This window comes from Magnolia sinica, chromosome 9 (genome assembly GCF_029962835.1).
Source record: "Magnolia sinica isolate HGM2019 chromosome 9, MsV1, whole genome shotgun sequence".
In the NCBI taxonomy this organism is placed as follows: Eukaryota; Viridiplantae; Streptophyta; class Magnoliopsida; order Magnoliales; family Magnoliaceae; genus Magnolia; species Magnolia sinica.
Genome location: NC_080581.1, coordinates 77,378,861 through 77,403,203, shown reverse-complemented (window position 1 = coordinate 77,403,203; position 24,343 = coordinate 77,378,861). Strand labels below are relative to the sequence as shown.

Here is a 24,343-nt window from a genome sequence, read left to right as displayed (position 1 = left end):
GCCACGCATTGCTCCCACATCAGAAATACCTGGGAATATTTTAAGCTTCATAAAAGGTTGATTTTCTAGTATAGAATTTTCATATGCAAGCCTTGGTGTGTCTGCTCATAGGTGCTTCGCAACCCCATCAGCAGGCACATGAGTGCTTGAGGCTATTGTGGTGCGTGCATGTGGAAGGGCGCTTGAAGCACACTTTGCACTTGCGTGATCAGACTATTGGATTGTGCCCCTGGGTCGATTAGGTGTGATCAGATGGGTTGGATCTAGAGATTATTGTAATTTGAATTGGGTAGGTGGCAGATTTCTAAATATAGCAAACCCACAAAAAAGCATCTGAAGGGGTGTGTATCTATTCAGAGTAACTGAATATGCTCCAAAGACTCTAAGCCTCTCCTCTCTCTCAAATCTCTTCTGCTTTCTTAGACCAAGCATCTGTTTTCTGCTATTCTGTAATCGTATTCTGAATAACACAACTTAGTAATAATAGTATGGGGCAACCTTAAAGGTAGCGACATTGAAACATTCTTCAATCCTATCTTTTACCCTTCTTTTATCATTGTTTTTTTACTTTCCCTTTTTAATCATTTCCGACTCCTTAATTCTAATTATAAAAGAAACATCTAATAAAAGACCTTATCCTCGTATAAATATACTTATGGATTTAGTCCCCAACCTAGTTCATATGCAAATGAGTCATGCTTAGAACATTCAAGACTCTGCATACAGTGGACCGAACAACGAAGATCACCTGACATGAAAATCAGATCAGTCCACCAAACAAGTGGGCCACCACATACAGAAACACTGGAGATTTAAATCAAACCTGACAACAGTATAAAATTGATGTACATGTGTGGCCCACCTGACAACTGTACCAACCTAATGTCTGCACGAGGTGATCTTCATGGTGGGGCCACGCTGGCATATACAATTTTGGTAGATTTCCAAAGTAAAGCACTATCAAAAGCCCTACTATTCACTAATAAGAGTTACCTTATCCAAGCAAGAAGACCAGAAGCAGCGTCCTGATGGACTGCAGGATGCGACGCAGATCTGCTCGGAAGAGCAGCAAGTGAAGGGTGATGGGCAGCAGATACTCCAAGACAACAGAATACACCGGGACCTCACTAGCAATGATGCTGAGGTTGGTCGTGGCGAGCGCCACCAGAGTGCTGACCAGGGCGCGGCTCAGCGCTCTCCGCACTTTCGTCTTCTCCAGCCTTCCCATCCCGTTTCAAAACAGACATCTTTGAATCAAAATCTCAAAATAAAATGAGGAAAGGAGAAGTGAATCAAGGCAGGATCGATGGGTGGGAAGTAGTACCAGAGGCCGAATGCACCGTCTGTGAAGAGAGAGGTCCATATTCCCCAATGATCGTGAGGGGAGATGAGCGGTTGGAATGAGATGTTGAAGTGGGCGGCTGTGATTTTCAGCCGTCGGTCGTGGGGTTTTGTGGTAGTGGTGATGAAGGGATGGGATTTGTTGGGGAGTGAAGGTTGGGAAGTGGAAAGGGCGGTTAGTGAGATGGTTGGAAGGTGATGGCGGGTAAGGAAATCCAATCGTACGGATGGTGGGGCTGTGGAGAGTGGGCGAGTGGAGGTGAGAAAGGTCCAGCGGCCATGAAAACGCCATCAGAGAGAGAGAGAGAAGCACATGGGCGCTTTCCTTCCAAATGCCCACTGACTCTGTCTCTCAATCTCAATAGAAGTTGATCGATCTCTTCGAGCTTTTGCACTGTCAAGAAGAACGTGGAGTCGCGCGGGGGAAGGAGAGAGAAACAGGGGAGATGAATTATATATATATATATATGGAAAAGGTACTATGCGCTCGACCTCACGAGTCCGTCCCATGAGTTCGAGCTGTGTGGCCCCCACCGTGATGCGTTTCGATCATCCATCCCATCAGTCATATGCACCATTCCATTTCCGTGACTTGTGTGGGCTACACTACATACAGAAGTGGGGAGTGGCCGTGCACCATTAAAACATTCATAATCATTTTTTGGGCCCACCGAGATGTGGTTTGAAAATTCAGCCCATCCATTATATGTGTCCCACTTGAATGAGGGTTCAAACCAAATTTCAGTAGCATTTAAAACTCAGGTGGGTCCCACCAAGTGCTTTTATATGTTTTAACTGTCTTCACATGATTATAGATGGTATGGCCCACCTAAGTTCCGTATACGGCTGATTTTTGGGATATCCCATAATCTAGAGGGCACCCATCAAATGCACGGTGTTGATGGTCGACACGCATCACGGTGGGGCCCACACAGCTCGACCTCACGGTAAACACCTCACGGGAGTTTACCGTGAGGTCGAGCACATAATACCTTTTCCCAATAATCGGAGAAGGTTCTGTACGATCAAGCTCATGGGAACTCTTCCTGAATGGAGGTCGAGTTCTATGGACCCCACCATGATGTATGATGAACATTTACCCTGCACCATTCCACGGTGGGCCTAGGGCTTAAAAATCAAGTCAATCTGTGAGTTGTGTGGGCCACACCATATGGGGTTACTCTCCATTAAAATATTCATAATTATTTTTTGGGCCCATTGAAAGAAATGTGGTTGACAAAGCCAGCCCATCCATTATGTTTGTCCCACTTGGATGATGGGTCAGACTAAATTTCAGACGCATCCAAATTTCAGGTGGGCCTCACCAAGTGCTTTTATATGTTTTAGGCATGTCTTCACATGATCTTAGATGGTATGGCCCATCAGAGTTCCGCATACAGCTAATTTTTGAGATAATTTAAAGGGGACTCATCAAATTCACGATGTTGATATTCAAAATACATCATGGTGAGGCCCACACAGCTCGACCTCATGGGGAGCTCCCCTAAGCTTGACCATATAAAACCTTTTTTCCATACACACACACATTTTATATATATATATATATATATATATATATATATATATATATATATATATATATAAAATAGTGATTCCAAATTAAATACAATCAAAGACAATCAAAGACACATTTGGTATCAGGAAGATATCCAATGAGATAAGGTAACTCATGCCTAATTTAATCCCTTCTGCCCTCCCTTATATAAAAATAAATAAAAATAAAAATAAAAACAGAATGAATCCTTCATGCAACTCCTCCCAAAAAAAATTTCTCAAAAAAAGAAAAGAGGGAGGAGAGTTTAACCTCAATTTGTCCATATGGCCCACTTTTGAACAATCAAAGCCTTTCATGGTAATCTGGGCACTATCTTAACTATAGAATTAGAAGGGGTGGTCGTATCTTCTCTGCACAATAGTAGTTAGGTGGACCTTTGATGTAGATTATTCATTTTCAGCTTTGTGTGAAGGCCTAGGATTGCGTAAACCGTCAAATCCTGCAGGCCCACCCGTTTGGACCATTCATCATTAATAGTGGACCGGACAGAATGGCTAGATTAGCTTGGATCGAAATGTCCACCAAAATAGGCTAGATCACTGGAAACCTAATTCGATCGGAAGGTCATCTGTTTACTTATGGAAATGAGAATTAGAATTATCAATGGTCAAAACCATGACATCTACCCAAAGAATAGACACCGAAAGTACAATCATTGGGGGTAAATTATCGTCAAACGCTTCTATTTAATTATTCTAAGATAGGAAAGTTTTCAGAGTGGAATCATTCAATGACGGTTCAACTGATTGAATTGATGTTTGGATGAACTTCCGTTTAGGTCCTAAAATATTGAGCATGATAAAAGCAAAATCCGACGGCTATGAAGTGCTGCATTTTATTGTTGTTGTTTGGCTCTAGTTCATATACTATTTTCGTGATATGGAAAAGCAAACATGTATTTTTAAACCATCATTTAGATGGAAAGGACATTAAGGGCTCATTTGGATACTACCAAATAAATGACTTTTTTTAAACTTATGTAAGTCATTTAGTTAGTTTTCTTAATCAAGTTAGTTTGACTATTAAATTAGAATAAGTAACTTTTTAGAAAATATACCTTATTTATTTCAGTCTGTTTTATTTTTTTTCTTCCAAAAGCAAATTATTTTCTCTGTTTTTGTTGGTCACACCAAAGGTTGTTGATATTTGCAACCCAACCTGTTGCTGGGTATATTGATGCAATTGACGTGAGCACTAACACTAACTTAATGTATAACTAGTGGGCCACCAGTTTGTGGACCCCGCTGATGTTTGTGATGCTCACATCGTCCATCCATTTTCAGGCCCAAACTGTGGCAGATTTAAATCTCAGACGTGGCCCCACCATCTAACGGTGGTGACCAAGCACCTACCGCTGAAACCTCTCTCTGAAGTACCACCCTGCCATATGTGTTAGATCATCACTGTCCATCCCTTTTGTCAGATCCTTTTGAGTGTGGGTCTAACCACGTGGGACAGTGGGACCCACTATAATTTTGAGGAATTCACATTGTCCATCAAATTAACCCCACCATTACCAGTAGGAAGCAATGACACCCACCATTGCACATGCCCTGATGGCCCACCTCTCTATACATGTTGTATATCCATGCCATCCATCTGTTTTCCTATTTATGTGATGCCTACCACCATAGCCTCCGTAGGGACCAATGAAATGGAGCCCAGAGCTGGGATCCACTGTAATGTGCTTGCCATCCAAGCTAATTAAGTGGGTCCCACTAGTAAAAACCAATTAGGATAGAATCTCTGCAGTTGAAACACTACAGGGTCTAGTCAGTAAACCCCACAACATAAAAACCAGGGGGATTTAAACCCAAACCATTGAAACCCCCTAGCCCATGTTGCTATATGTGTTGTGTGACTACTAAGTTGGTCATCCCTTTTTTCTTTCCAATTATTTTCTTTCAGCTAGATTTATGGTACCACCCGAAATTGTAAGGACTCCAGTCTTAGGTGGATCCACACAATGAACAATCCACATCAAAGGTTGGCCCAACATAATGGACTGTGACTGTAAGGAGGACTAAGCATACTTGAGGTATAAATACCCGTGTTGTTGAAAACCAAACATGACTTTCTACTTCTTGGTTAATAAGTGCATTGTTTACCAAACATGCTACATACTTATCTCATTAAAAAGAAGAAACCAAGATAAGCTACTTATCACATAAGTAGCTTATCTTAAGTAACTTACGTTCGAAACCGTTCCTAAATGGACTTGTCATGGGCTGGGTTGGCCCAATTATTATTTTTTTTCCTGCTCAGGCTTCCACATAGAGTGTTAGGCCCATGCTCGGTTCAGGCTAGGCCTAGGCCTTATGTCTAAATGTTGGGCACCCTGCATTAGCCTGACCTGGCCCAAACCCAGCCCATTGTCACCTCTTAACTCATAGTGCAGCTAGTTGCATGGATTCACTTGGATAGCCCCATCAATCAATCTAAACTGTCTGTTAGTTCAGAACACATTTTATGGGCTATCATGCAACAAAAAGTACATTTAAAGAACAGTTTAGATCAATGTATTGGCTTTCCAAGTATCCGAATCCAACTAGGGGCACTGTAACTCATAGTGCTGTCTGAGCACTGGATCATTTCTCCAAGGCAATGGTGCAAATTTGTTTCGCTGCATTACTAAATTTGAAAAAGGATGAGTGAATTCATCATAAAATCAAGGATTGGTATGGCCCACCTGAATTACAGATGGGCTGATTTTTATGCCTCGGTCCTGAATTTTTATGTGGTATCTAATCGATAGAGTAGATTTTGTATAGTTATCATAGTGGTCCCTAAAAAAATCAAGGGTGAATGTCTCTCTGTAAACTGTTTTCTTTGGCATGGCCCACCTGAGTTACAAGCCAATATGATGTTTTGGCTTTACACCTAAATTGAGATTACACATCTAATGGTTAGAGTGGATCTCTCGTAAACATCATCATGAGCCCCACCCAAAATCAAATTCCTGCATCCCTCTCTAATGGTACAAATAGATTATTTAGGAGAGAATTGTATGGGATGTCGCTATTAGTTTTAACAGGCCCACCGCCGGTGTTTATGTAAGAACCACTCTAACCATTGGATATTTAGTCCAATATTATTAGGCCCAAAGACAGGATCACCTACCGAAGGAAATAGTTATCTTATAGATGTTGACCCTTCATTTTTTATATAGATCACCCTAATAATTATTTAAATCCACTCCAACCATTAGATTCTACACAAAAATTTATGCATATGGAAAAAATATCATACCCATGCATGATTCACATGGACCACACAAATGGAAACAGTTTGGAGGATAAGCATTCTTTTATACATTGTTTTCTATTGTTTGGTCCACCTGATGGAGATAATTTTTGAGTACTTGCCTATGGATGGAGCTAATTTTTTTTATCATTGGCCTAACATTGGATGGTGCACCTTGTGGATGGGTGAGTTTTACATAAACATCAAAGGGGCCCACCCACCCATTTGCTGGTAAAGCAGCGTTGATGATAGTGGAATGATAATTATATTGATTAATGAGATAGCCTTTTGAAAACCTTTTCTAAAAAGGTAATGAAATGTAAGTTTTGTATTTAACTAGGTAATCTTCTATAAATTTCATATTAAATATACAGGTTTTTCTAAATTTCTTAAATAATAAGGGAATTTTACATAAAGAACCTACCAGCTTGATATGAAATTTGCATTCCAATACTCTTTTCAAAAATGCTTTCCATAAGCTACCCCATTGGAGTACCTTATATTTGGAGCCAAGTTGGCAGGACAAGCAAAGGGGCAGTGGTTGGGTAGTCGCTTGGTTAAGGCCACAATGATGTTTATGTTAAATCCACCTCAAATGAGTCCTTACTCATGGCTTAGTGGTAGTCTCCTAAGGGTTTCAACACTGAGGTTGACGCAGTGATGAACGTGATGAGTTCGATCACTATCTTCCTCAGGGGGATAATTACCTCGAATCCACGAAGCTTCTCTGGACTCTTCATACAGATTTCTTGAATACACGAGGAAAAATAGAAACTAGAAATGATTTTAAAAAATCAAAATAAATTTGTTGATCAATATTGATAGCTCAAATAAATGAGTTTACAACCCTTTAAATAAGGATACCAAGACTTGGAAGAAGTTTATGAATTAAATTATAACTAAAATTTTCTAAAATTTGTAACTTACTATAAATGGTAAATTTACTATTTAAAGTAAGTGTCCTATGGGTTAACCACGTTTTCTCCTAATTTTTTAAAACACTTATCATGTTGGACACAACCCCTAAAGCCCAACGGATGAAAAGTGACAATCAAACCAAAACTTATTAAAAATAGTAAAAATGAAAATAAATAAGAAATTCAACCGTCGATCTGATGGAATCTCGCGAATTTGGTGTTGGCAACCCAGTTAGCTGGGTTGGTTAGCTAAAATAGCTTGTCCTACCTCAAAATCATATATAGTCCGTTGAGTAACTCACTTTGTTTTGTGAAATATGCCTATTTTAAGGTTCTAAAAGTATCGATGACTTCTGCCTCTGATTGGGCCTTCTTTGATGCATCTTGGACATGAAAGTATCTGCAACCTGCTCTACATCAGAGGTCCATGTGTTTGAGTACCCATTGTGGTGTGCATGGGTGCGAGGGTGTGTGTGAACAAAAGAAAAAATCCACCTCCAACCACCGGGTACATCACCTCAAGTTAGACCTAAGGTACGCAAATCAATCCTCTCAAAGATTCAAGTGGACCAGAAAAAGTATACATGGCACAACTCACCTTCCTGACTATTTCCCTTAGCGTAGCCTCACCTGCACTACAAATTGCCCTGATTTTTGAGCCCAGGGCATAAATTGGTGTGCTATTTAATAGTTAGAGTGGATTTCACATCATTTTGGCCATCTAAAAATCAAGGGGAACTTCTCTCTACCAATTGTTTCCTTTGATGTGGTCTGCCTGAGTTAAGGTTCAGCCTAATGTTTTGGACCCAGGCTATTTTATAAATACACATCTAATGGTAGGAGTGGATCTAACATGCCCATCATAATGAGTGCGTAAAAAATAAGTGTACCCTTCATTAAATATTACTTCTTTTAAATATATTAGCCAGATCTCTATTTTTTGACAGTTGGGCAGGGACGCTTACCCTTTTTTTAACCGGCCCATCTTGATGTTTATGCAAACCCACTCCATTCAATATTAGATGCCTAATCTTATGTTAGACTTAGGACTAAAAGATTAAGCTGACCTTATCCAAGTGGCCCTATCAGATGAAACCAGTTGGGCAGGAACTTACCCTTAATTTTTTACGGGCCCATCTTGATGTTTATGCAAAACCCACTCCATTCATTAGATGCCTCATCTCATGTTAGGCCTAGGACTAACAGATTAAGATGACCTTATTCGAGTGGCCCCGTCGAAGGAAAACAGCTGGGATAGAGAGAGTTTTAATTTTGATTTTTATAGAGCCCCACTGTGATAACTATAGGAAATTCAATCCAACCATTAGATGCCACACCAACATTTAGGTCGGAGACATAAAAACCAGTCCCATTCATTATTCAGGTGCCCATGAGAAAACTGGTCTGAAGTTTTCTTATCCGTTGAACTGTTTCTAACATTGTGGACCCCTGCCAAATGGACCAGAATATCTACAAGGTCATACCTACCTGATGGACGGCTTGGCTATTGCACATGTTAGCCTCCCTACCACTAATGCTCATGACCTTCCTTGTACGCGGTGTGCGCTTGGCAAAGCTCAATGTCGTGCCATTTTATCATGGAGGTGCGGGCCACTTGCTCAAGCTGATAACACAATATGCGGGGTATATATGTTGGGGCCCATGGCTCCGTGAGCCATACTATTCATGTGATGGGCGGACTACCGTAGGTGGACCATAGCTCACCAACTTTGGTAGATCTTAGCCATCCAATATTGGGCCTTTTTTTCAGTTGAAGTAAACCAATGCTGTATTTCTTTTCTTTTATCTCCTTGTTGCAGGCTACCAATTGAAGGATTAAGATTGTGCAACCGTTGGGCCTTCTACAAACAGAGGATGCGAGGATACTATGCATACACGCAACTCAGGAGAAAATGAAGAGGTGATTACTGCACCCGTGCGTACGTGGCGAAGTTGTCATGCTCTGGACCTTCATCAGGTCGGGCCCACCGTAATTATGCCTTGGACCAAAATCAGGCTATCCGCTCATCAGGTGGTACACAAGTTTCTTGTAGTAGCCCATTCTTCTGATGCAGGAGCACTTGAAGAATGGTCCCGCCCAACATTTTTATGGTGGCCCCACGTGATGAACGCACCTGATCATTTATACGAACCAATCGACGCATTGGTCTGTATACGCGCTGCGATTACGATTACGTATTCGAGGAACAGGAATAATATCATACATGGTCCCCTATCTTCATAGGAAGTCCATCCATTTTCAATTCTGACAGATGGGGCTTATGGTTTTCTGATCCAGACCATTGATCTGTTTAGGATAACCATCTAATTAGCATGTTGCATGAATTTATCCGATTAGAAGATCCAAACAGTCAATACTATGACCTTTTGCATTTGAACGTGTATGATTGTTGTATTTCTCTTATTGGGAATCCATTGGTTGGCGACAAAGTGAGAGATTAGGATTTTAGGAATCCATCGATAGGCCACGAAGAGAGAAATTAGGATTGTCATGCATGTAGAGGATATTTACAAGGACTGCTACACCCGCTTCGAGGCTCAACATACCAATGGTCTGGATTAACGGATAGATTCCACTAATAAAGCCATATAAACGGTCAATGATTCAGTCCATGTATCATATCGGTGGGCAATCATGACACGGAGAAGAGCCTCAAGGGATATAACGAGAGGAAGATAAAGACTTTAAATCCATGAGATTTTTTTTTTACGTAAATAATGAAAAAAACTAAAATTTGTAATTACCAAAGTTAGTAAAATTCTAACTTAATAAAAGTCCTCATTTTAACAAAATAGGATAAACTTTTCTAGAAGAGTTTTAAGCATGATTACAAGTAAATTCTAAAAATAAAAATATAAAAAATCAAAATATAAAACTTTAAAAATTAAAAATCATTATAAAAATTAAAATTATTAAAAATAGTAAAGTTTTTCTAAAATCTCATTTTTAACTGGAATTGTGGGTTTTCATGCAAGACGAATTGATATGACATACATAGTGAGGCAGTCAACCTTAGATGGTCCATTACGGTATAAATTGATAGGTTGTGCGTTTCGTAACGATATCTGAATCAAAAGTTATAGCCGATTTACGGTATCAATTATAAATTGATAGGTTGTGTGTTTCGTAATGATACCCGAATCAAAAGTTATGGTCTATTTACGATTCATCTTCTTTTAGTCCAACTATGTTACAAATGTATCTATGCCACATTGTATATTAGACTCCCTTTAGATGGAAAAAAAAAATTTGTTATTGAGTTACTCAAGGGATTTGACTCATGATGCTCAAACAAGTTCTAGCGACTATGTTTATCACACATTTCCTTGTGCTTTGCATTAGGATCTTGAGCTGGCACAACATATGTAACCGTGCTCTCCTTAACTTGACCTTTATAGATCAATTCCTTCGCTTGTGCTTGCAAGTTCTCGCATTCTTTCTTATAATATAGGCAATTAGTCAAACTTGCCTTTTGGAAAAAACCATGTGGTTTTCTATATCTCACATAGGAGGTAACTCCTTAAGAAGTTCATTGAACAAAATTGACTTGAACTCATGCAACACTAATTTCAAATCCTCTAGGAGTTCATAGGCTCTATATCCTTTTCCTTTTCAACTAATGCATTTATCTATCATGTATCTTCATATTTTTTGACGAAATTCTGTTCACTTACGAAAGAGCACCCATCCACTTTAGAAGTCTTTGGTTTGTTCTTATTTCTTATAGGAATGGAGATAATTTATATTTCTAATATCTTATATATATATATATATATATATATATATATATATATATATAACCTTTATAAGTAGCATTAACATGGTACTGTCATGTTTAACCAAGTAACATGTGATAAATATCCATATCGAATACGTCACACATTACTTCATCCTTGTAATATTTACCAATGGAGAATAAATACAATATCATTTAGTTACCTTCATTTCACTCATCTAATTATTCTATCCAATCGTATATGGAGAGAAGTGTTTTCTATCGTCAATTGTAGCTTTTCAACCATAGTCTTCAATAGAAAATTTTCCTTGCTCCTTACATCTATGAGAATATCACAAACCCTTTACTTCACGATGCACCTCGTTCGAAAGATGCCTTGTTGTTGTAAATCTATTTCCTTCTTTGGCATGTAAAATTTTCTCATGATCAGAGTGGTCGCTTGTGATTCACGACTATCGCATGGTGGCTTGCAATTTGTCACTGGTGTCAAACCATGAATATAACGATTGAGAGCTCCATTGCCAATTTCATGTTTCTTATCATTATAAACATTGGTCTGTCCTAAAGCTCTCGTCAAATGGTCGATTGGCACGTGCAATCCTTAAATGGCTCTCCAATTCTCTTGCTAGAAAGCTTCAAATAACGATGTTGTCCATCGAACCGAAGAAAAGCTCACTCTAATATTAATTGAAGCCATGAGAAAGTGGAGGGGAAGAACACCATCTCTTCTACATGGTATGAACCTTGAATCTACAAGATAATTTCTTAAATATTCCACAAGAAAAAAAGATACAAAACTCAAATAATTTATTGAATAATGTCTATTGCCTAATAATCTAATTTTCTCAATTCACTATTAATCGAGAAAAAAAATAAATCAAAATTTGTAATTACCAAAAATAATAAATTTCTAACCCTAATAAAAGTCTTAATTCTAACAAAACTCCTCTAAAGCCTAATTTATAAAAATAAAAATTGTAGATAAACTTTTGTTAGTAGAATTCTAAGCATGATTACAAATAATCTCTAAAAAAAAGAGATGAAAATTTAAAACTTTAAAAATAAAAAAATACTATAAAAATTAGAAATACTAAAATATATATATATATATATATATATATATATATATATATATATATATATATATATATATATATAGATATATTCTAGAATCTCATTTTTTTGAGCTGAAATTATGGGTTTTCTTGTAAAACGAACTGACACGACTCACTAACTAGCTCGGTTAACCTCATATGATACATTATAGTAAAGATTAATAGATTGTGGTTGCCATAATACTACCTCATTAAAAGTTATGGCCAATTTACTGTTTATCTTCTTTTTGGTGTAAGCTAGACAATGCCATTTTTTGTGATAGTGGAGGCTAATTCATTATACAGATGACCCTCTTGTGAAAGGAGCACAAACCAAAAATTAAACTCACCCAGTTGGAGCACTAAGTAACATAGGGCCCTCCATTTTAGGATCTTATGATTAATGTATAATTTTTCGGGATATACTCGGTTCATGCAGACCTACGGTGGATGCTATGCATTCTTGTCCATTCAGGCCTACTTAGCCTTGGATCTGCCTCATTTTTTGGGGTTACATCCTAAAATGATGTAGCAAAATGGATATGGACAGCTTAGATAAGATCCATCTATCACAGTGGGCCCCACGGATCTCCTGCTCCGACCTAGTCTGTCCAGGCTCTATATATTACGGTGGGCCCACAGATCTCCTGGCTGGGCCTAGTCTATCCAGGCTCCATACATTACGGTGCTCCCCACAGATCTCCTGCCCGGACCTAGTCTGTTCACGCCGAGGCAGGATGCAATCAGCTTCCCCTATCAAAACCCTCGTTTATTTGACGCTTTTCGTGCCGATTTGATATGTTTTTTCACGACTGCCACTTGCCTGTGTCCCCACGCTCACATGAAGTTCCTTTGGTCGAAGGTTAAGTACAAGAGCCCATAAATCCATCCGGAACAAGCCCATTAAGTATGAAATGGCAATTTTATAATATATACAATATCTAAAAGTTCTCATTTATTCTGTTGCATTCTTATCTTTGTTTCATAGCTTTTTCTTTTTTTTTTTTTTGCATGGAAAGAGTCATATAATGCATTTTTATTGTTGACTACAAACCATCCATTGCAAAAAGAGAATTACATTATCTGCCCCTAGAATTTTAAAATTCTCCAAACTTCTTGAGAAAATAACATGCTCTTAGAATCATAAGAAACAAACAGATTGATACTTCAATTACCCAAAACCTCAATTATATAAATTTGTTTTGTAGCCCTTGATCCATCTAAGAAACAGTATAAATATCTTAGCCGGGCTCAGGCTTGGGCTCGGGTTACGCTGTTTTGGTTCGTCACGGGCTTGGACAGGGCTGAGGTCTATGTTGTACAATATGTGTCGGGTTTAGATAGAGTTGGCTCTGCGCTCAGCCCATTGACACCCCTTTTCCTATGAATTCTCATTATATATATTCTGAGAAAAAAAAAACTCTTAGATTAGACGTTCTCAACCCTTTCCAGAGAAGTTCTCAACCGGGACCATCACTAAGAGTGTGGACCTCAAGTAAGGATTTTAATAATGGTATTTGGCAGGGCATGTGAGCTGGGAACAGGAACAAGCAACACTTCAAGACTGATACAGGAACGTAAAGGCATAGACTAATCACATTGGAAGCTACATAATCATGAAAGTAGCAAAAGCAAACAGAACACATGCATAAAACATGGGATCATTGCAAGAAAGATCAGCAAACAAATTATCCAAGTAGCGCAGAGCAGTTGTAATTTCAACTAACTCAGTGCCATCTCCACCAATCACAGCAGTTGCATTTTCAGGTAAATGGCAATGGCAGTCAACCAATATGAAGAATAAACTAACTATGGTTCAGAACTAGCAACAGAGAAATCCTTCCTAAAATATAAATATAAAGACATCTTAACAAAAATTTCTTTTTAATTATATAGGGGTGGTCGAGTTTGTTCGGTTGGATTTAATTGTTTGGGAGCATGTGCATATTTCTTACATTGAGTCTTTTATAATAGTTGTGGCCTAGTCTTTTTGTTTGGCGCCCGCCCAAAAAGTTCATATGTAAGTTTTTTATAGCAGCAAAGTCGTTAAGGGGTGTGCTCTCACCCGATTTTGTTACAGAGAAATCTCGCTGACAGCTACATTCTACCTGATTTTGTTACGGAGAAAAGGTCAATAGCCTAGCTTATGCATTTCATCAGGGCTAGGTTCTTAATAGTGACCCACTATAGTGTGTACATGACATCCAACCCATCAGTGAAATTTTCCCAACTGAGATAAGAGGAATATCCATAAATAACGCCAATCAAAACATAAGTGAACCGCACCACTAGAATTTAAAGGTTTGAACATACTTTCACACTGTTGCATATGGAGTGGCCCATGTGAGTTTTTGATGGGCACGATTTTTAGCACTTTCTATCTTCATGGGCTTCAGTGGATTTTTTATTTAGATTTTACACAAATGTTACTGTAGGCACCAAAATCAATCCACTTTTACCTGTCCTTTCATTTTTTCATACCATTTTAGATTATTATCTAAAAATAAGACAAATAAAAGTCTCAATTAGACCACACCACAGGAAGGAGAGGTTCTAATGGCACCTACCATTGAAACCTTCTTAGGGCACACCATGTTGTTTATTTTCCATCCAACCTGCTGAAATGGTTGTGTGTGTGTATCATCCTGATCCAAAATTTCTGTGGTTCGTAATAATTTTTAAACGATAGGAATTTAATCTCCTCTGTGTGGTCCACCGGAGACTTTTATCTTCCTTATTTTTGGGCTTATATCCTGAAATCATTTTTAAAAAAAATAGATGGACAGTGTGGATGGAATCCATACATCACGCTGGCCCCTCAAAGCCCAGCATGTCCCGAGCTCGGAACAGCCAGGGTAGTAACCAATCCGCGCCCTCAAAAACCTTGCTTATTTCTGTGCTTGCCTTTGTCCCCGCACACAACGGGTGGAGTCGGTTTGGTCGGAATCTGCAACAAGCCTACTGTAATGTCATTAAGAAATCCACCCCGTTCATCAGCTTTTCCAGCTCATGAAAGGAATAATTCAAAAAATAGGATGGATTCAAAAGTCAAGTAGTCCACACTACAGGAAACAGTACGGATGGAAATGCCTATCGCTGAGACCGTTCTGAGGCCCACCATGATGTTTAAATGCCATCCAAACTGTTCACAGGGTCACTCTAACTGAGGCGAAATGAAAAAATAAAAATAAAAATTAGCATGATCCGAAATTTGTGTACCCCGCAAAGGTTTCAATGGTAGGCATTCCATCTCTACTTTTTACCATAGTGTGGTTCACTTAAGTTTTGGATCTGCCTTATTATTTGGCTTGTATCCCAATTTGAGCTGGAGAAACTGATGGACGGGATGGATTTCTCACTAACATCTAAGTGGGATCTACTTAGCTTCCGACCACAGCAACTTTGAGTTGTCTATAGGGGCGGAGGCAACTCGCGTCCGTTTTCTTTAGGCTGATACAAAGCAACGTTTAAAAAAAGAAAAAGAAACCTGCCATTCTATTTGTAGGATAATGCCGATCGAATCATTATGCTAGAATTAGAAAGTTTTTGGATGTATTTTCATTACTTTATATGTTGTGGCCACATAATGACACGTATATACCTGATTTTCATCATTATTGTGGGACTGATCTGATGTGTGGATTAGATGGAATACAAACAATGCTGTGGACCCCAAACTTACACTTGCCATGATATTAACACCCACGTGAGTCAGTTATTTAAACGCACGCTAATAACCAGCTCACATATGCGACCTCGGATTTATGCTTGTTTTGGAAGCTGTCGTTTTGTTTGGTAGGGTATGCCCTGATTAAGAAGTGGGCCGGCTTGATTCTCGTAGCAAGTCATCCACAAGGCAGGTCCCAACTGATGAACGTCTCAGATGTTCCACACATATATGTTCCATCTACACATTTCGACGCAGGTATTTGGTTTGTGTTAGGTTACACACGAATGCGAGATTGGACGTATACTACCACTAAAAATAAAACCTTTGGACTTTAATCATCTGCTCCGTCTCACACAAAAATGGAAACGAGGGAAAGTAGTCCATGATCCAGACCATTGATCATATCTCTTCCAATTTTCTAATCTGTTGCTGTCCACTTTCCCAAAGGGCGTCCATCAAATAATTATAACCGTCCTAGTGATGTACCTTTTCCAATTGATCTGACGACTGCCAATATTCTTTTCCAAACCTTGATTCGGTGTCAGATGGGTGAGAAATTCATGATTTTTCCAATCCATGGTAGGACCCACCAAACAAATGGTCCAGATCATGTGCACTGGATCATCACTTAGAGCTGCTGTTGGAGACATCCCATTAGGTCTTTTCTGCCACGTTACAGAGCCTTTCAAGTGGTTCGTCGATAGTGCTGTCAATGGGGCTGGGCTTGTGAGCCGAGCATAAATTTAGACCCATCTCTCAAACATGCTGGGTTTGGACTGTGTACAACAGCCCATAAACCCATCCGGAACAAGCCCATTAAGGTTTGCAATGGCAATTTTATAACATATTGAAAATATTGAACCTGCATTGATCAAAAGCAGAGTTCCTGGTATGCAGTTTACTTCTATATCGATTTGATTTTCTAAGTAGGCCTATAAGCACTTCAACCTCTTGATGCGACTCGTGCTAGGAGCATATATATATATATATTCAAGACCACTTTTAATTTATTGTAATAAATATTATATTTTTTTATTGTGTAGTAATATAAATTTTGTTTAATATTCAGTTTTAATTATATTGCATCATTTTTTTATGTTTTAAATATTAAAAAAATACAGGTTTCAATTGAATTATATAAATAAAAAATTAGTGGCCTACTAGGGCCTCTCAAATCTATACAATGACTTTTTATCGGCACTTGTGTAGACTTTTATTGGTGTTTTTCCATGAGAAAAAGTGTTCAAAAATCATGCTTTTACCAATGCTTGGATAGACTTTTGCCGGCGCTTATTTTACTTTTACCGGTGCTTCTTTCAGAATTACCAGCAGCTATTGGGGAAGTCAGAGTGGGCACCGAAAAAGAGTACATAGTGACCAGCGCTCAGACAAGCGCCGATAAAAGTTACTTAGTGCTGGCAGTTGCTTTGCCGACATACATCTTTACCGGCACTTGTATAGGGCCGGTAAAGGTACTACCGGCGGTTTTTGCAACTTTTATCAGCGCTTTTGACTGCCAGTAAAAGTCTCATTTACACCCAAATCCATAGCTCAACTGGCAAGTGGAGAAACCTCATTTTAACACTTGAGGTCTTGGTACCGATCTCTAGCAGGGGTGGCTAACATGGAGTGTGTGTACTGACATGGGTGTGTACTAAATAGCTAATAAAAAATAAAGTCTCACTTCTTGTAGTGCATACTATACATTACCCTTATTGTTTTTAAGAACACACCACCTGTAACTTATTTACATAGCAAAAAACTATACTCTCTGAGATGGGTACTACAAAAAAAAAGCCTCACCTATCTTATAACACCATTTAATAGCTCAGAGAAGTGAACAACCAGTTGACAAGGTAGCTACTTTTCTCAACCACCCATTTTTTGTGCACATTTGGGGAAGGAAATAAAATAGAACAGCCTCATCTTTTTGCTGATAATGGGACCCAACTATCTTACAATTTGTTGCTGCATGATCAAGATAAGATAATCATGAAACTTTGCCAGCATATCTGGCAGCTAGTATTGTTTATTAACTATAATTCACAAACCTGGTAAGTAAAGGAGAAACTAGGAAATCTATTGACAAGATAAATTTAAAAAATAAAATTAAAAATCATGGACTTTTTTGCATGACTAAATGGAATCACGTGCCTGACCCGGTGATGGTTGTTGCTTGGTTGACCCGGGGATGGTTGTTGCCCACTCATCATGAATGTCTCATATGTAAAGCAACGGTACAGAATTTCTATTTTATTGTAAACAGCTCAAATCTCGTTGAGTTGTTGAGATTGTTGTGGTTGGAATTCAGATAGCGGTTGGAAATTAGAGGGTGTTAGGCCCACATCTAATGGCTATTGTCAAAATCATGGAAATGTGCTGTGATGCACATTTGACTCAAAAGTGTTGTTTTCTAAGAAAATTGGATTAATTGTATTTGTAAGATAGGGATGGGAAGTGGGCCACTTGATTCCACCTCTCTTCAATAGTCACTACCAATGAGACTTGTTCATGTAATTAGTTGATCATCAACATTGGAAAATAGGGCCAAGTTCATCCCATCCATGTAAAACTTCTAAGACAAAGTCACACAATATTACGTCATGGATAAAGGGGAAGTAGGCCAAAAAAGAAAAAGAAAAAAAAAACCAAAAACCCAAAACAAAACAAAACAAATCCATAAACTTAACATGTGAGTCGTCCATCATGATAATCTTCGTGAATCTTTTATACAAAAAAACAGTGAACGGCAAAAGGTGATCTCTGTGCATGCATAACACACATTACACATCCAATAATTATGGACAAAGGATTCTGTTGCTAAGATTTCTAGGTGAGATGGGCGGTCCAAATTTAATAATTCCACATTCATTCAAAGCGGATTGCCTGGTGTGCCATGCACAGCCAACCTCAATGTTATGTTGAGGTCACCAAGTTCTATGAGTCCTGGTATGATTTATGTGTTATATCTACACTGTCAAAACATTTCATGAGATCAATTTAGGTCATGGGCCAAAACATGAGGGTGATTCAGAGTTCCAGTGGACCACACCACTAAAACAATTGGGATTGAATGCTTGCCCTTGAAAACTTATTGGGGCCACATAGGTTTTGGTTCAAGCTGATTTTTTGTGTTTTACTTCATCCAGGTCCGTGTAACCTTATGTACAGGTTGGATGGTAAATAAACATCATTGTCCTCACTACTTATGTGGTATGGTCCAGTTGAGCTTTGGATCTGGTTCAATCAACTTATTTACAACAGGATTTGAAGCAAGTGGATGTCATGGTCTAAAGCCCTCAGGTCATGGTTGAATATATACACCACTATGATAGCATCTATTTGGTGAGATTGAGTCGCTTATCAGGCAATCTTGACAGTGTAGATGCCCTGCCTTATAGAATCGGGCCCATCTTGTAATCAATTCTATCAGTCTTTCATTTTCATGTGAATAACAGGTTAGACGGGACTCGTTGCTTGTGAGGCAACGCATCTACAAGATGCATGGTGATTACTCTGTTGACCTGACTTGTAATACAAGGCATCTCAAAAAACGGTGACTACTTTGATGAGTGGCTCACGTAATTTGCACGACTTGTAAGGCTGGACATCTGAAAAGATAGTGACTACTTTGATAAGTGGCTCCCATAATTTACATGTGTGACTCTTAAAGTTATGTGAGGCCATAATATTATATATGTAGCATCCACTCTATCAATCAATTAATGTGCTAAATTTAGGTCCCCTGTAACACCCCATACCTCTGGTACTCGGGTGTTACCTTTTAAAACCCACAATTATTAAAACTCGAGACCCGTCGACCTAATGATTTAACTTAACATGCCCAGGGCAGGATCTCCCAAGCAGCATTGAGACAATCTGCCGCGACTCTGAAGGCTCAGCTTGCACTTCACATCAATAAAAAAGGTAAACATGATTGAATGACTTAAGCCTGATCAATTTTTAAGACAACTGGTGTTGGCATTATTTCAAAGCTCAATCCACAAAAGTCAGCAGTATCTCCGCATTGTAGACCCGTACTTAACCGTTGAAAACAAGTATCGAACTCTCTTGATCGTCAGATCACACCATTCGAGCCAAATTTTAGCCCTGAAGGGTACGATACGGCCCACCTAGACCTTGGCCCCGCCCCAAACCAAGCCGGGCTCCTTGTAGCGGGTCCCCAAGACAGTTGAATGATGGAGATCAATCACTTGAGTCACGGTGGGCCCCAAAGCTAGGCGCACGTACACCTCAAATACTAATGCACGAGGTGCATTGGACAATTACTTAAGGTCAAACCACGGTTTACCGAACCATATTACAAACAAAATTCTCATGAATGTTCCCACCAACGCAGAATCGACCTTTGAACTTCTAGGTGGCCCACCCTGGCCATTTCTGGATGATCCACACCATCCATTTCACTCACATGGGTCCCCTAATCAAAAGCGTATAAGAGTTTAGACCCGCTCATAAGAACAAGCGAGATGAGGATGGACCGTCCATTCCCTATCATGAGGCTAGGCAGAAGGTCTGAAACTTCTCTCTTTTTTTAGGATGGGGAGGGCGGCGACGCAGCCGCTGTCTCCCGAGGCTGTAATAACACCTACCGTCAGCCTTCTCCCTCTCTGCCTATATAAGTTGAGGTTCAGCCCTCCCAGACTCCACACAGAGGGAGGTTAGAAAGGAAGGAAGCAGGGAGAGAAAACAGAGTAATAGGGTGAGCGTTTGGTGAGCTCAACGCGCACTGTCCCCACTCAGTCCGTGGAAGACGGATCGAGTTGAGTCAGTGTGAGGTTGCAGCCACATCACTTGAGTGACAGAGAGAAAGAAAAGAGAAAGAAAGGGGAGGAAGGAGTAGGAAGCGGTGGGTGCTTGCGCGCCAGCCCAAAGTTTGGATCGGACCCAACAGTGAAAGGTACAACCTTTCCCTCCCTTGTTGTTAAAGAAACTCTAAGATAGAACAAAACTAAGCCCCATCACACCTTACCTTGGCTGAAAGACACTCATCAACAAGGACCATTCGTGGAGCCAAAAACAGGCTCTGTTTGAAGGCCGAATGTGACCTTCATACAGGCTCTATTTTAAGGCCAAACCAGCCTAAGTGCGGACATGAAGATGGCCCCAGCTGTGGGCTGACACTCAGCCCTGGAGCAGCCCTCAAACAGGACCTGCTTGAGCTCTAAACCGGACCAAAAAAAAAAAGGCCCAGAGGTAGGCCACATAGGGAGCAGAACCAGACGCCCAACAGACATGTAGACAGTGGGTTTCTCAGCTAAGAAACAGCTGAGAACACGGCCTATAATCAGCCACATATATAGCCTATGAAATAGGAGAAAACGTGTTGAAAATGGCAGGGAGAGCGTCTTGAAAACGAGCTCTGTTTGAGCTGCAACATGTACCAAAAGATAGACTGAAAACAGTCCGTTAATCAGGGAGAAGGTGCCTCTGCTCAGGACCGTCCCTTTGCTGATAGTGTTGGCTGCCACCATGTCCCGTTGTGCGCTGAGATGGGTTGAAAAATGGCCTGGTTGGATACTGTGCTTGAGCCAAGATCAGGGCCGAAAACGGCCTCCAAAAATGGTCTGCAATGGTGGCTGTTTCCACGTTGTGAGAGAGTAGGGCGCTCGCTATACACGTTGAAGACTAAGGAGGGCTGCATATGGGCTTCACCAAATGCAGGTGGGCCCTGCACAAATGCAAGTGGGCATCACCCAAAAACCGGTGGAATGCCTTAGTTTTGGGCCTTGCACACATGCAGGTGGGCCACACCCTGCATCAGCAAGTGGGCCTCACCTAACAACAGTTGGTGGGCCATCCCACCTTGATGCGGTAGTTCATCCTACCCGTCCACCCATTTCCTCAGGCCCTGATGTCCTGTTTTAAAGAAAAAAAGAAAAGTATATATATATATATATATTAAAACATATAAGCATCCATATGTACGTGCATGGAAATTATAAAATTACATACCTCTGATGCATGGAGAATGGTGCATGTGAATGCATCCAGGACCATCCATCCATTTCAAACTTCAGATGGGTGGGCCGCACCATTAGATGATCACGGTGGGCCACCGAGATGTTTTACACCCAGCCCGTCCACCAATGGACGTTCCCAAATCGTCCAGCATTGGACGTTGCTGCATAGAAGGAAAAAAAAAAAAGAGGAGAGAGAGCATAATGCATAAAATAATATTTTATTATAAAACATGATAACAGTTACATCCAGCCGTCCAACCATTTTCCTTTGACAGTGGATCTCACCGTTGACTGATGTCAGCGGGGTAAGTGGGGCCCACCACTAAGTAACATTACATCCTAACCGTCCAAGGTACGGTGGGCCCATCCATCGTGTAAAGGCTGCACGTTCAGGCCGTCCATCAGGGGACGTCAGTCCCTGGACGTTCTTTTAAAATAATAATAATAATAATAATATGTATATATAGGTGTATACACAAGGCGTGCATGTAGGTGCCCCTATGCATGCACATAATTGGTGGGTCCCCCATGTGGAGACCCACCTATTGTGTGATTAGCAGAAGTACTCTCCAGTGAGTATATATAAGTGTAATAAAATACTATATGGGCCCCACATCCGTGTAAGACCCACGTTGAAGTGATATACATACATGGTATATATGTATGAGAGACCCATGAGGGACCCACGTGGCATGATATCAGATGCATGGAAGATATAATATTTAAATATGCAATTTATGTAACGTTAATGTATTATTTAAATATATAGTAGATGCATGGATATGTAATGTTTATATGTATCTCAGGGGCATGTGATGCTAACATAGTATGTTAAATACATGTAGTGGGCCCCGTGTGAGACCCACGTTGGTATAATTCCACCTGCACCATCCAAATAGATCTGATGATAGGTGCCCAACACTGACTGTGTTGCGATCCAAACCGTTCACCCATTTAAGACAGCAACTGGGGCCCCCACCTCGCATGTATTTGGAACCAACTCAACCCAACAGAACATGGAAACTCTCCCACGCTTGGGACCTACGTACATGTGGCTGCATCCACACCAACCCCCTAAACGGTGATCCAGACCATCCAAGGTCAACGTGGCCCACCTTATACTACACACCCCACTCGTATGTCCTACCAGAAGATGGGACCACCTTGACTGAATAAATACATGGTGGGCCTAACAGGCCTTGTGTTAGATTCCCTTGAACTTCTAAACAAAGCCCTGACAATACCTGACAAATGTAAATTATAATTTTAGGAGATTCCCGGAGTAACCCCAGACCACAAGAAGGCTCAGACTAAGTTCAAGAACACTATTATGAATACAGGTGATGACTTTCCCCTTGGGCTTTCCATTTCTAAATTAGTTAAACATAGTTTACAGCAGGTTACCACTATTGTGATACTTGCTTACATGCTAGCTAACCCATGAAAATGATTACTACTTCCTCTCTTGTTGTTACATTGTTAAAAATCATTATTTAAAATTCTAATGCCTCCTTTCATGTTTTATTCGAAGTTATATATTATCACATGTTATTTTGATTGCCTCTGTACGTAATCTCATAATGATACACGTGGAAGATTCCATGATTGTATGCAAGCCCCGCTTGGGATGCACTTAGACAAAAATGTGGGGGAAATAAAGACCTTGAACCGGTGTCATTTTGGGCAAGGTAACCTATTAGAACATCCCAAGGTGGAGGACCTCATAAGCCGAGGATGGTGGTAATGGGACATTATGCCCGAGCTATCGGCCTACGTTGGGTGACGAACCCCCCGTAGTGACCATTGAGTTACTTTAATTGGCTGATTGTAATTGGATTAATAACGGCTGGCTAATCATGCATTCATAGCATATTGGCGATAACGGATGGCTAATCTGGATGCTGTAGCATGTGCCCCAGAATTGTTGGGGTATCGTTTCGCTAGCTCCCAGACCATCGACTATCGACTCCTGTTCGATTGGATGATCATTCCCAGGTCGATGATTGCATGGGTGACGAGCTTAAATCCGGCTAGATGTGCATCCCCAGGCCAATGTGCATTCATGCATCCATGCATCTAATAAGACCGCATATTGCCGGTTTTGGATTACTGCTTGTTTCCTTTTAACTATGTTTACTAAGGCGGAGATGTGTAATCTTGAGGGGAATTCACACTGAGCTGGTCACTCATCTATCAACTATCCAATCGTACAGAATGTGCAGGGACTGATGTAGAGGGCATCGGTGTCGGCCTTGATGATGCCACCATGGAGCCAGAGGAGGAGTATTATGAGGACGAGCCGCACCAGGACGCAGTAGCGTATCTTGGGGTTAATTAGTAGCTTGATACTTTAGTTTCAGTAGTTTGACATTTTGAAAGCTTATGGAAAATTTTTGTAACTAAGACCCACAGCTGAGCGGGTCAAATGTTGGGCTCTCATGAAAACACATGCTTCTTTGGGCTATCGCACTCTGAGTTTATATTCCGTTGTTTCTCTGATTTATAAACTCCCAGATTTCTGAAAACGAGTCTCGTACTTGGGTTTTAGAAATCGGGGTGTTACATCCCCCCCTCCCCCCCAAAACTCTGTTTATCAGTTAATATGTTAGATTTTGTAAAATATAGACACCACTATGATAACATCTATTTTGTGATATTGAGCCGCTGGGCATAATGTCCCATTAACTGATTGAGCCGCTGATCAGGCAATCCTGACTGTGTAAATGCCCTACCATATAGAATCAGGCCCATCTCACAATC

General features: G+C 40.1%; 1 protein-coding gene and 1 long non-coding RNA gene across 4 annotated transcripts in view; one reads left to right on the top strand and one right to left on the bottom strand.

Annotated features, from left to right (window-relative positions):
* LOC131255759 (uncharacterized) overlaps window positions 1-1,665 on the bottom strand; it is a 56,155-nt gene extending 54,490 nt beyond the window's left edge. The window contains exons 1-2 of the long non-coding RNA XR_009176377.1: window positions 1,325-1,665; window positions 994-1,220 (exon numbers count right to left, since the gene is read on the bottom strand). This is a non-coding gene — a long non-coding RNA (uncharacterized LOC131255759). The remainder of the gene's footprint in view (window positions 1-993; window positions 1,221-1,324) is intronic.
* The window catches only part of LOC131255756 (uncharacterized), a 100,109-nt gene that overhangs the window by 35,788 nt on the left and 39,978 nt on the right, over window positions 1-24,343 (top strand). The window lies entirely within an intron of this gene.